We start from the raw sequence: 14,358 nt of genomic DNA on the forward strand, positions 1-14,358 counted from the left end.
GATGTTCAGTGCTCTTGTGCATTTGACCCAAGCTGCTTTAAGTGTGGTATAAAGGTCAGTTTACAATCAAAGATAAGCCCCAAGAACTTGGTCTCCGGGACCACTGGCAGCAAAAGTTCACGGATATGAAGTTCAGGATCAGGGTGAATACCCCGTCGACGGCAAAAGTGCATGCATACAGTTTTGAGAGAGAGAAATTAAAGCCGTTCGCCAGAGTCCACTTCCGCACACAATTGAGGGCAGTTTGTAGTTGCCGCTCAATATATCTCATGTTTGACAACTGACTTGAGATGTGAAAGTCGTTGACATACAGCCCATTCGCAACAGTGAGAGGGAGTTGTTCAGTGATGGCATTTATCTTTATACTGAAGAGTGTAAAACTCAATACACAGCCTTGAGGGACTCCAAGTTCCTGTACAAAAGAACGGGAAAGTGTCGAACCCACACGAACTTGGAATCTCCTGTCCATTAAAAATTTTTTTTAATAAACATGGGTAGATGGCCACGAAACCCATATGTATGGAGGTCTCGCAAAATGCCATACCTCCATGTTGTGTCGTAAGCCTTCTCAATGTCAAAAAATATTGAAAAAAGATGTTGGCATTTGAGAAAGGCTTCTCTGATTGATGTTTCAAGTCGAATTAGGTGGTCCGTGATGGAGTGCTGTCGTCGGAACCAACACTAGGTGGGCGAGAGGAGGTTGTTTGATTCAAGGAACCAAACAAGACGAGCATTAACCATCCTTTCTAATGTCTTACAGAGACAGCTCGTCAAAGCAATTGGACGGTAGTTTGAAGGAATCTTGGGATCTGTCCCCTGGCTTAGAGAAAGGTAAAATAATAGCCTGGCGCCAGGCATCAGGAAAAACATTCTCCTGCCAGATCCGGTTGAAAACAATCAGAAGGACATCAAGAGAAGCAGGAGATAGATGGTGCAGCATGTCATAATGAATATCATCAGGTCCAACAGATGTACTGGCAGAACGATGAAGGGTAATTTTCAGTTCCACCAGTGTAAAGGGACAATTATAGTCACAGAAACAGTCAGTTCGAAAAGAAAGAGGTGATCGCTCTGCCCGTGTCTTGATGGCCAGGAAGGTGGAGGAACAAGCAGAAGTGCTAGATACCCGGCAAAAGCTTTCACCTAGAGTGTTAGCGATGTTCCGAACATCAGTCACCTCCTGACCATCAGAGAGTAAGATCGAGAGGGGGACAGAATTGTGGTGCCCATTAACCTTTCGAATCCTGTCCCATATGATCTTGGAACTGGTGGTAGAAGATATGCTGGTTGTGAACTTAATCCAAGATTCCTTCTGGCTTTGACGTCTTACCCACCTAGCATGTGCACGGGCCCATTGGAAAGCAACCCGGTTTGAAAGTGTGGGATATCTACGAAAAGTATCCCAGGCCCGCTTTTGAGCCTTCCGTGCTAAGTGGCAAGCAGGACTCCACCACGGACGAGGATATCGTGGAAAACGTGTTGAGGTTTTAGGAATATACTGAGCAGCTGCATGTGTAATACAGTCAGTTACCGCTGCTACACAGTCGTCTATTGATGGCTGATTTACGATGGCAGGATCAAGTTCTGCGAGAGCAGTGAAAGTGGACCAGTCTGCCTGATCCAGCTTCCACCGGGGCACTCGGGTAGGGTGGCATCGACCACGGCCAGTCTCTCTCAAAAGGATCGGAAAATTATCACTGCCTAGTGAATTACTGTCAACCCTCCATGAAAAATGGGAGAATAATGAAGGGGAGCAAACTGAGAGATCAATAGTGGTAAAGGACTAACTAGGTGCATGAAAGTAAGTGGAAGAACCAGTATTGAAAAGAGAAAGATTGTGATCAGAGAGCATCCGCTCTACAGATCGGCTCCTCCCATCAATAATAGCACTTCCCCAGAGGGGATGATGGCCATTAAAATCCCCTAGGATTAGAAATGGAGATGGCAATTGTTCAACAAGAGCATCAAGATCTGATTGATCATATGTCTCTCCAGGGGACAGGTACAGAGAACAAACAGTGATGGTATGACCCAAGGAAACACGGATGGCTACAGCCTCCAAGGGTGTGACAAAGACAGGGTGGGCACGTGTTGATCAACCAACAGTGCCACCCCTCCATGTACTCGACCATCACACAATCTGTCATTTCTGTACAGAGAAAACTGCCGAATGGAGACAGTATCAGCAGTTTTGAGAAATGTTTCTTGTAAAGAAAGACAAATGGGATGGTAGGAAGCAATCAGCGTTTTGAGATCATCCAGATTAGAACTTAAACCTCGACAGTTCCATTGTATCAAGGTGGCCATTTTTAAGAACGTGTAGGTGAAGTGGCTGGAGAACCCTTCAGTTTACGACCACGTCTTTTTTTCTTTACTGTCTTTAGTCGGAGGAGGTCTATCAACCTCCATGGATCCTGCTCTGGGTCGGTGGGCAGGTTTTTGTTATTGGAAGAGGAATCCAGTGACTGAGGACGAACTAATAATTGTTTTGTCTCTTGTGGTGGGAGAAAAGATGTATCAGAAGAAATGCCTGTATTTGAAACTGAAGGACGTGGATCTTGAGGTTTGTTGGAAGGTATGGGAGGAACAGAGATGGGTGTGGAAGTCGATTCATCAACCTTTTTAACCACGGAGGTCAAAAGGCTTTTCATTTGTTTTGAAAACAATTCTCTTGGAGGCACAGAGAGATCTGTCTGCACTTCCACTGTAGTTGTGGAATGAAGTGCAGCAGCATATGTCCAAGATGGAGTTGTGGACAGCAATTTCCGAGCCTCAGGATAACTAATGTTATGTGTCGTTTTCAAACGCTGCACCTCTTTTTCCTCCAACCATTTTGGGCAAGAATGAAAGTAAGAGGGGTGAGAACCATTGCAGTTTACGCAATGTGGGTTCATGTCACAGTCATAGGCATTGTGGTCCTTGCCTCCACAATGAGCACATGTCAGGGAACAACGACAAGATGTCTTTGAGTGGCCGAATCTATGACATTGGAAACATCGAAGAGGGTTTGGAATGTATGGCCGAACCCTGCAAATGAGATAACCTGCCTTGATGGTGGCAGGTGCATTTGGTGAAGTAAATGTTAAAACAAGGGTATTTGTTAGCAGTGTAACTCCATCTTTGCAAGTGGAGATGTGCCTCACTGCAGAAACTCCTTGAGTGGAGAGACCAGCGAGAATCTCTGACTCGGGAACGTTCTTCAAATCCCTTTCAACAATAACTCCTCGTAAAGAATTCAAGGTAGCATGGGGTGTAACCTCAATAGGTATATCCCCAATTGCCTTTGAATTCAAGAGGAGTTCATTGTGTTGGGATGTTTCAACCAATATGTCACCAAATCGAAGTTTCTTTACTGACTTTGGAGAGCCAGCATGTCCCTCCTGTCCCTTTTGAATAAAAAAAGGGGACATTTACCATAAAGTTTTTCCAAAAGAGAATGTAATATAAGAATATGAGGTATGTGTGTTACTGATGTTGAAGATTGCTGTTCTGAGTATTCAAGACGTGGTCGCTTACCCATTGACTGTTTTTTTACAAATTTATTTAAAATTTTTAGAGGATCCATAGGAAAAAGAAAAAATTTCGGTACCCACTGACCCCACCCACCATGGAGCCCTACAAGGGGACGCACTACAAAGTCACGCAAGGACAATGCAGCAACGCCAGGGTTTCGTGAGCACTATACCCAAACACCAGCATCAGGCACAATGTCCACAACACCCGTTGAGAACTTCCAACACTGGTACTTGGTTGACTCTAGCCCAAATGGACCAGCCGACTGACCCAAGGGGGGCCACCCAAAGGCTGCCCGTCTACAGGAATTCGAGGCCAAAGTGGTGTGTTAGGGTTGGACCCCTCGACCACCAGGATCCTCTCCTCCCCCCTTCACGGGTCGCCACGCACGGCAAACACGTGGGTGGATGTTTAGATCCCAGAGAAGGTAACCAGATAGAACAGAACCTTCCCTGGGAGGTCCCCTCACCACGTACAGGAATCCACACGGAGGGGGGTATGATGGGGATTCAAACCCACGACCCTCAGATTACGAGTGAAGTGCCCTAACCCAATTGCCACTTTAGTGTCCTTAATTTGTCAATACCATTACACCAGAAAATAACTACTGTATTACAATATCTACAAAAGTGGGTGTTACAGTTGAAACACAAATTTTTAGATGTATTGTATCATCTTCAGTGCCTATTGCCCAACAACCAAACCCAACAAACATGCACAGTGGTACAGTGAAATTTAGATATCTCCCAAGCTAATGAAAAACAAATTTACCAAAAAACACAATAAAGTAGAAATAGATACAAATATATTTATGCTCTTTCTCTGGCTTGAGATAATATCATAGTCATACAGAATGATTCAGTAAAGGCTTCACGATGGATAAGACAGTTTTTTTTTGTTTTTTTTTGTGTTTTTTTTAAACGGTAATTTAACTGCCAATGTTCTGCAGATTCCCATTCTTCTACAAACAAATGCTTCTGCTGCAATACCAAACTTAAAAATGTTATTTCAATATTTCTAAACTTACACATTACATTCAACAAAGGTTGAATGTTTGGTTGAAAACAATAAAGAACTACTCATTTTTCACTCATTGTTGCACAAATACTGTGTACACTTCTTCATATTTGTTATTCCAAAAGGCCTAAAATTTGTAATAAAAGTCACATCAGCTGTGGATGTTTTATTTACTTTTATAGAAAAGTTAGAGCTGTTTTATAGGCTTAAAAGCACATTTGAAACAATGTTGGAGTCTTTGAGTATAGTCTTTCTCTAATCACAGTTATTCAAACGTTTTGTCCCTAACCCAGAAAACGTTGTTTTAACGTTATATAATAAAGAAATTTTAAAAAACGAAGTCTTGTACACATAGGGTTTTATTTTAACTTGTTACCTCAGACTATAGTTTTTGGGTTGTTGTTTTTTTCAGATTAAACCAAAGGAATCAAATTATTATATCTCATTTTATGTTTTAGACAATTAGACAAATGCATACTTATTAGCCAAAGCAAAATCTTAATTATAAATACACTACAAATAGCCTAGATTTCAAGTCAAACATTTAGGTTAGAATAATGTCAAACTGTTTTGAAAACGAAAACTTTTGATAATTATAACTTTATCTTACAAAGCTGAAAATCATTAAGTAATGAATGAAAAGAAACTATGTATAACCGACCCTAATTTTCAACTGTTCGGAGTTTCATCGAAACATTGACACCTCAACTACTGAAAGGACGAAAATATTCAGCGACTGATTTCCATTCTGTATTTGGTTATACATACCAGTTTTTTTTTTAACTGATGAAAGAGGAACGGTTGAACGTTTTTTCACTTATATTACATAAACAACCTCTAGTAACCTGAACCAGTAAGGTATTGTTACACGTGCTTCAGAAACGCAGTACAATTGCGTTTTATTGTAATTTCGTGTGTATACAACGCAGAAGTCAGCATAGACGTGATCTCCTGCTATCTGTAACTAAAATGGTACTTGACTGACATTTAGGGGTGAATTTAAAGCGTTTTGATACCACTAATGAACAAAACTAAACCGCATCCTAACCGTTTAGCAATTGCAATAGTAAACATCACGTCCCTTCTTTTTTTAAGGAGAATGTATTCTTCCTTAAGCAGATTGCCTATGGCACTTTTTGCAAAACTTCCATTTCATTATAAGGAGTATAATTGTTTGTTGTTGTTTTTTTGTTTTGTTTTTCCTGGTATGAGTTATGTCACTTGTGATATGTATATGTCATTATATGTAGTTGATACTTAATTTTAGTAATCAAGCGTATTGTTATTGGAAGTTCACAAGACATTCACACAAGCAGCCCAATAACGGCATGTGGCTCACTAAACGAATGCCAAAACATGAAAGTATATTAAAACATTTGTACAGGAAATAAAAAATGGGGAACATGTGATTTTACTGCCAGTTATACCACGTTATTAGGTTAATCTTTATAAATTGATTTTAGGAACAATTAATATTTGCAATGATAATACTAACAATTCTAAAATTAATTTAAAACAGCAGAATTTCTGGAATATAGGTATATAGATTTGATAAGGTTAAAACTTTCAAATGGCGTTAAAAACTTCAAAATGTTTAATTTCTGGCACCCCTTTCACATTTCACCCATACTTTTTTTTTTCAATCAAGAATATACATTAGAAAAAAATATTAGCCTTTGTGCTTTAAACGTTCCTCAGAATTTATTAGCCTACTACAAAATAAAATGTTTTTTTCGTTGTTTAATTGTATTTTTATGTTTAAAATAGCAATCACGTTTGCAGGAAAGTGTTTGTTTTTTAAATCACTGTATTCTATATGTCAAGCCCTCTATCTCCCGTTTCCTGGGGATCGATTCAAAATTTAATCATTCCCTAAATTTAGCAACAGCGATGAGGAACAGTGGTACGCAGTTCAAGGCTCACTTACACAAGTTATACAACTAGCTCAGCTCACAAATATAAATACATAAAAAATAAATAATGGATACGAGACACATGCTCAATCTATCAGGTAAGCGAAATGTGGTTCAAGAACATGTATTTCTCGATTCTTTATACAACTAAAAACAGTTATGGTCAAATTATACTACCGAATTAACCTTTAGATCAGTGGTTCTCAAACGTTACAGGCTCGCGTACCACTTTGTGTTAAATTTTTAAGAATTACAAGTCCAGTCCTAATTTTGAAAAAAGAAAAAGATAAAACCTTGTAACAAAAATTCACGTGTTTAACACTCACCCATGCGACGTTTTTGTTTGTTTTTGCTGACACGATTGAACAATATCTGGTACCATTTTTGTCAATTTGAAGGACAGAAAATACTGGCGAGTCTATAGAAGTAGAGTGAATCTATAAGCGAGGATAGTAGTGTGTGTATGTATATGTGTGTGTAAGGGTTATTACAGATTTTATTATTTTTGATATTGTGTCGTGTACCAACGACTTTTAACCCCATGTGCCACCACTGGTACACGTACCCTAGTCTGAGAAATCCTGCTCCAAATGAATATCTTTTGAGTGACATTATATAGTGACAGACGTAATACATAAAACGAAAGCCACTGATCATAACTGATATAACTTGGGTGTTTTAGGTTTTGCACAAAGTCATACAAGAGACAACTGCGCATAATTCTCCCTATTTTTGAATTAACAGACTAGATATAGGCAGCCAACAGCATCAGAGAACCTTATCAGATTCACAGTTTGGGCATGCTAACCACTAGTTCACTCCCAGTAACTAAATCTTAATATCAAACCGTGCTAAAATTTTAATAACGCATATACACACAATATCGACAAATCTGACCTCAAGTACAATATAATATTTGCATTTAAATCCGAGGCCGGGCATGGCCTAGCGCGTAAGGCGTGCGACTCGTAATCCGAGGGTCGTGGGTTCGCGCCCGCGTCGCGCTAAACATGCTCGCCCTCCCAGCCGTGGGGGTGTATAATGTGACGGTCAATCCCACTATTCGTTGGTAAAAGAGTAGCCCAAGAGTTGGCGGTGGGTGGTGATGACTAGCTGCCTTCCCTCTAGTCTTACACTGCTAAATTAGGGACGGCTAGCACAGATAGCCCTCGAGTAGCTTTGTGCGAAATTCCCAAACAAAAATTTAAATCCGAAGAAGTCTGACAGAAATAGTGTGTTTGTCATGAATTTCGCTTTTCCTTCTTTTTAATTACAGCTCAAATCAACAAACTCAAATTGCTTTAAAACAACTTTTATGTTGAATAAAGCAACTCGTGTGTGTGTGGTAATTGAGTTGCTTATATATATAAAATCATAAAAGATGAAATTATATTTAAAAACAAAACAAAAATGTTAGCTTAAAAGCATTATTTCCCATATCACACACTAAAGTGAAATGTAAAAACAAACAATTTTAAATCATAAAATGTCAATTAACTCTGTAAAAAAGGCTTTGAATCAACTCACTAGTGTACGAAACTATTTTATATGGAAATTCACTAACCATCTACACACATAAAACAGGAGTAAATAATAATAACCAATTTTTACTTTAACGTTCTCAGATCACTTTCGATGAATTTTGTAAACGAACTAACATAATAAAAGTGTACATATTTTTAGCACAGTCATGGGGTTTGACAAAAATTCACGCAGCTTGTTAACCACACCACGTTACACAGTATTAGATTTAATAAACTAAATACCGATGAATTAAGTATGAATAAAAAACAAAACCAGGCCTTGGACTGACGTTAGAGCTTTTGATATATATAGTTCCAACAACCTGAATCAGGTATTTCTTTTGATATAGTTCCAGCAATTTCTGAGCTTTATTTTAGTCAAGTTCTCCACGAGTTCATACACTCCTATAAATAAATCTTTAAAAAGCATTATCCCACGTAAAAGGATTACAAAACAGGTGCAACAAGAAAGTTATATTATGGTGTGTGTGGCGTTAGTGGGGCCCAGCATGGCCAATCGTGTTAAGGCGTGTGACTCGTAATCTGAGGGTCGCGACTTCGCATCTCCGTCGCGCTAAACATGCTCGCCCTCCCAGCCGTGGGGGCGTTATAATCTTACGGTCAATCCCACTATTCGTTGGTAAAAGAGTAGCCCAAGAGTTGGCGGTGGGTGGTGATGACTAGCTGCCTTCCCTCTAGTCTTACACTGCTAAATTAGGGACGGCTAGCACAGATAGCCCTCGAGTAGCTTTGTGCGAAATTCCAAAACAAACAAACGTGGCGCTAGTCGCTTAGACAAAAAGCTGTGAATTAGCCACTAAATTAAGTAGAAGTTCAATTTGACTTTTTTTTTAGCGGCAAACTATAAACTCAGCTCTGTCTATGGTGAAAACTCCACAGATCCTGTAAAAGTCTACAAGTAAAAGTGAACTCTCAGTCTGTAATGAACTTCCTTTTTTTAAAGCTCTTTTAATACACTTTAAAGTATTATTTTAAAAGTTCTGCAGGTTATTTTAAGGATACTGCACTCCTCCACTTTTTTAATTAAAAACGCAGAAAACAGGAGTAGATTAGCTAAAAATAAGCAAAATCTCTGGGAGGATTTTCAGTAGCGTTCATTCTACAATAAAATTGCTATAAGACAGGGAAAGTGGATCTGAAATGTAGCCAGTCGAGTTGAGAAACCAGGCAGAAATGGCAAAACAGTTGAGTCACTTCTCGTTTAATGCACCCCATTTCACAGAGATATGGTAAAGATTCCTACTGTATGAATTTGGTACATTTAATGCAGTACTTTTAATAATAACAATATTCAATTTTACTTCTAAAGAAAGAAATATCCTATAAAATATTTTAATTATGAAATACTACTCTAATTCAAGCTTAAGCGTTTATTTAAACTCCAGTATAAACAAAAAATTAAATGGTGCGAATCAGAAAAGAGCTGAAAACTTAAACAGCAATAATGACTGTCCTACGCATCGGATATTTTATTACTTATATCTTAATTATTACGAAAAGCATGCCAAAACGCTGAAAATTTTATTTACAGTTTTAGACTTGTATAATTTTGTAGAAATATTTTGTTCAAACTCAAATGTTTACAATAATTACCCCAGTAACGTTAGAGGGGTTATTCTATAAAAGATATATATTAATGCATTTAAATGTTTAATACGAATTTGGTTTGTTTTGGGCTACTGAGTTAGCATGTCATGTTTAGTCTGGATCGGTCAACACGTTTTTGGGATGTGTGAACAAAGTTCTCTTTGGTGCTAGGTAGGTTACCGCACTAATGTAAAAGTGTTTTCTCAGCCCAAACGAGCCGTTTTTGCATATAAAGGTTACCGCACTGATATGACTTAACACGTATAGCGCATGTCTGAGTAATAATTGAGCCTCAATTTTTTTTTACTCAGCTCTGATAAGCGAAGCGTACATGAACTTTATACTTGTGAATGAAACCACATTTCTTTCAACAACACAACACTGCAAGATAATCCCAACCACACAACATTAAACAGCTTAATACAGCATGATTTGATACAAACTCTGAAGTACCCAACTAATTAAAATGATCTCTTACTTGGCATTCTACAGTGTTTCCGTTTTCTATAATACATTCTTAAAATATTTGCAAGGCCTAAAATCACATCTAGAAACACGCAAATCTCCACTGAATGACACTCCTTATCAGACTCGGTTCGAATGAGAAAAGATGAGACTCCAATTAAAAGTGCAGTTATTCGTTAGTCATGGTAAGCTGACTGTAAACTTTGCAGTTAAGTCATGAAGTTCAAGAACGTAACAGCCATTGCAGCTACAGTCACACCACTTTAACACGACAGTTTTTGGTGTACATTGTTTATAGTTGCAATAATTGGATGTCTATGTTATTGGGAATATTAATATAATTATTTAATAACAATTAACATGTTATATCAATCTATACACCACAAGCACCAGAACTAGTTTTAAAATCTTTCATGTTTTTATCAGAAGATATCCAGACTAGTGCTTTGATCCACACTTCTATCTGTGAAACCACACTTATTTTTTAATACATTTCATATGGTTTAATTACTCCTAACCAATAGGTTTGTTTATAATCACACAAATCAATGTAATAAATCCAATCTGGTTATAATTTATATGACATCAGTAGAGTTACTTATTCAAGAACCACAATTTCTAATGTTTTACATTTTGGGTATTTTGAGTAAGTTGTACATGTTTTAACCGGTCACCTGTAACATTTATGTGATTAAGTTTTACTGAATGCAAATAATTTACGTAAACAGCAACTTATGCGATTATTTTAAAATAGATAATACCTGGAGAGAATTTATAATATTGAGATATTCGTCGTTTAGACATAGCTGCTAAAACATCTTATTAATATTCTATTTGTAAGATATATCTAAAAATAAGTGGAGAGTGACCTTAGAAAATGATGGATGTATCATCAAATTTCCAACAACAAGGAATCATTCTACTGAACATTATTTACAAATTTAACTAAAACAGTGCTTATTACTTATATAAGGAATTACGGAACCACATGTAAAAATACCCAGGATGTCTGTGTTCCACTCTTTAAAAGAAATCGACTATGTCAGAGGTTACGAACTGTTTCACATTTGTGTATTTTATGGAGCAATTAGCCAACTTAACTAGTTAATATCACCCTACCACCCATTATCCATGCTAAAGGATTTAATGCGACTTTTATTAAACGCCCACAGCTTAAAATGGAGGTATCGCTTGGATCACAACCAGATACCCCAACTCTGAAATCCAGAATCTTACTATAGGCCAACCACGCCGCCCCAAAAAATCCACATTTTACTAAATATAGCAACCAAATATCAACTGATTAAACTGTGACAACTGGATGACAAATATTTACGAAATTTACAGGAAAAATTAGTGATATTTGACTAAACTTAACAGAATAATTTGTGTCATTCAAAGTTATTAAATACAAGTATTAATAAAATGTAGTAGACAAGCCATAACTGACAACCAGAAATTACTGTAAAGCATGACCAAAATGGTCAAAAGATGCAGAACGGGTTGAGGTGCGAGTTTTACAATACAATCTTAAATGGCTAAACCATGCGAAAAGGTTCGAGTTTTACGATGTGCGTTACTACAGAACTTTTTACTAAGCTAACTTCATAATGTACAACAGCATAATGAAAACGATTCCTATTAATTATTTATTGGAATTCAAATGTAATAAATGATCTTGGTTCACCTTATAATCTGAATGTCCGGAACAATATTAATCTATCAACTGATAAAATTTCAGCAAATCGTTTCTGAAATAACAATCGAGAATCGATTATTATAAACGTTACCCTTTTTAAAATTTTCGAGACTACATTATCCATATTTGAAAGTTCTCACTGCAAATTAACGTAAAAAAGTGATCAGAAGAGCATTACACTAACGCCAAAGGAATGTTGTGAAATGTAAAAACAAAGCATCAGATAGCACGTTCTCTAACACAAGTTAGCTGAAGAAAACAATATAAACTTATTACACCTTCTTTGTTTTTGTAAGAGCTACTATAACTGACCATTTAATTCTTTGCTATCGACCACAGGAAATAAACCGATTGGCAGCACCCACCGCCAAATGTTAGGCCAATCTTTACCAACGAATAGAAATTGGTCGAAATATTATCACTCACCTACAGTTAAAAAGGCATGTTCAGCACCTGGTTTCGATCCTGCGATCAGCAAATTACGGGTAAATTGCCCTAACCACCAAACCATACGGATGTGCTTTACGTATTTCAAGACTAGATCTGTCATAATGAAAAAAGTAGAGGCACTCCTTCGCAGCCATAAATTACAACTGACTGTTTGTAATTAAGCATTAAAACTACACGGTTGATAGCGGTGTCAGTCACTCTGCCACTACGAATATTGAAACCCGCTTAACAGCAGTGTCAGTCTGCAGACACACTGCAGCGCCACTGCGGTTGGGTGAACAGAAATTACAAATTACAAAATCACTGTACTGAAGTAAAAGTTTCAAATATTTAACTTCCACTAAAACAGTTAGGCTATAAACATAGTAAAGGTTCTGCGATTGTCACCCTTTCAAGAATTTCCTCCATGTCTTTATTCATAAATTATTTTTGCTAGTACTGGAAACATACTGTAAAAATTACAGAACAGTCACAGTCTGCTTTAATCCCGCAATGAAATGGTAAAAAATAAATAAAGACATACTTTTCCGTTAATTTAACCTATCATTTATTGATATACATATCTTACATTGAAGCACCATTCTTACCAGTATAATCTGGTGTATTTAAATATGTGCATGTATCATTAATGAATTCAACTGTAATTGATATAATTAATGACAGTGAAGGAAAGCTAACAAGTTCTTAGAATGCAACGTCCGGACAATTCTCAGACATCATCTGAAATTCAGAATAGACAGTTTAATCGATCGTCCATTCGATCTATTTTGCTATGATAAATACACGTGGGTACAGCTTATTCAACTTGTTCATACTAAGATAAAACTACATTAATAGACGGGATGTAATATAATCAATTCGATCTTTTTAGTACTTCTACTTGTCACCACTAACAGTTCAAAAAACAAAATGATTGAATTTTAAAATTTATGTACCTACGATATCAATATAAAACTTTCACTACAATTACACAAAACGCTTTGTTTAAGTTACTCTATAAAACACGGATAAAGTTACCTGCAAAGGACGTAATGTTTTCATATCAATACATACCTAAATTTATTCACCGTAGCTTTGTCAATTCAGCGTTGTTAGGGCTTGTTTTGATTGTGTTTTACAATCGTTTTAGAGTTAGACCTCTTTCAAAGTGGTTTTCAAACTTTGCTTATATAAAATCTCACGTTAATTCAGAGTAAGTACATGATTATGTAAACGATCGAAGATTAACCAAACAAGATAGAGAAAAATTTACTATCAAACACATCCTATTTCCCTTGATAGAGAAGTGAACTTGTTACATAATCACTGAAGACCAACTACTGGTACTTATTACAAACTTAGTTTTCCTTGCTTTACAGTAACAGCTAAGAGACCTATTTTCTTTTTCTAGATTCGCAGATAAATCAAAAAGTATATATCTTTAATACAGTTATACGATACGCCCTTTAGTATCAGCCCCTTTGCTACGACAAGCCTAAATTAGTTCAGGTTCTAAAGATTAGATCAAAAAGGTAAAAGAAAAGTAGTGTAATGGTCTCTGTCTGTGTAATCAAAGTGTTATAACTTGACTTCAAAGTAAATTCATCTGTTCCAGTCACAACTCGCAGTTATGCAACATATCAACCATGAAAACAAGAAGTTTTCCAAACAATTCAGGGATAAAATGGTAGAAAAGTACAATACAGAACAATGTTACAAAAAAATTTTAAAGCCGTTGGTTATCCCTTTCCATAAGATAAAGTCGATCATTAACAAGCGGAATGTGCTTCATATCACCCGTAATTATCCAGATCAGGCCATCTTTCCAAACTAAGACAGAAAACTAGTTAGGGATGTCACTGTGAAGCCGTAAGTGATTTTGAAATATCTGCAAAATTTCATGTCTGAGATGGGAGTCAGTACTCATACATTAACAAGATTCTGGTCCTCACACAAAGCTGGCCTGTATGGACAAGTGGAAAGTAAGAAGCAGTTACTGAAAAAAGGAAATACCTTAAGTTTCATGAGTTTGCAACGAAGCGTGTAAATGATTCTGCAGACGTATAACAAAAGGTTTCGTGGTCAAACGATACACAAATTGAGTATTTTGGTCTAAGTTCAAAGCGTTACGTCTAACATAAGCACATCACCCAAGGAACAACATCTAAACTGTCAAGCATGGTGGCGGTAG

At 37.0% G+C, this 14,358-nt stretch overlaps 1 protein-coding gene across 8 annotated transcripts in view; it reads right to left on the reverse strand.

Moving 5' to 3' along the window:
• The window catches only part of LOC143235057 (ubiquitin-conjugating enzyme E2 H), a 48,622-nt gene that overhangs the window by 22,741 nt on the left and 11,523 nt on the right, over positions 1-14,358 (reverse strand). The window lies entirely within an intron of this gene.

This window comes from Tachypleus tridentatus, chromosome 12 (genome assembly GCF_004210375.1).
Source record: "Tachypleus tridentatus isolate NWPU-2018 chromosome 12, ASM421037v1, whole genome shotgun sequence".
In the NCBI taxonomy this organism is placed as follows: Eukaryota; Metazoa; Arthropoda; class Merostomata; order Xiphosura; family Limulidae; genus Tachypleus; species Tachypleus tridentatus.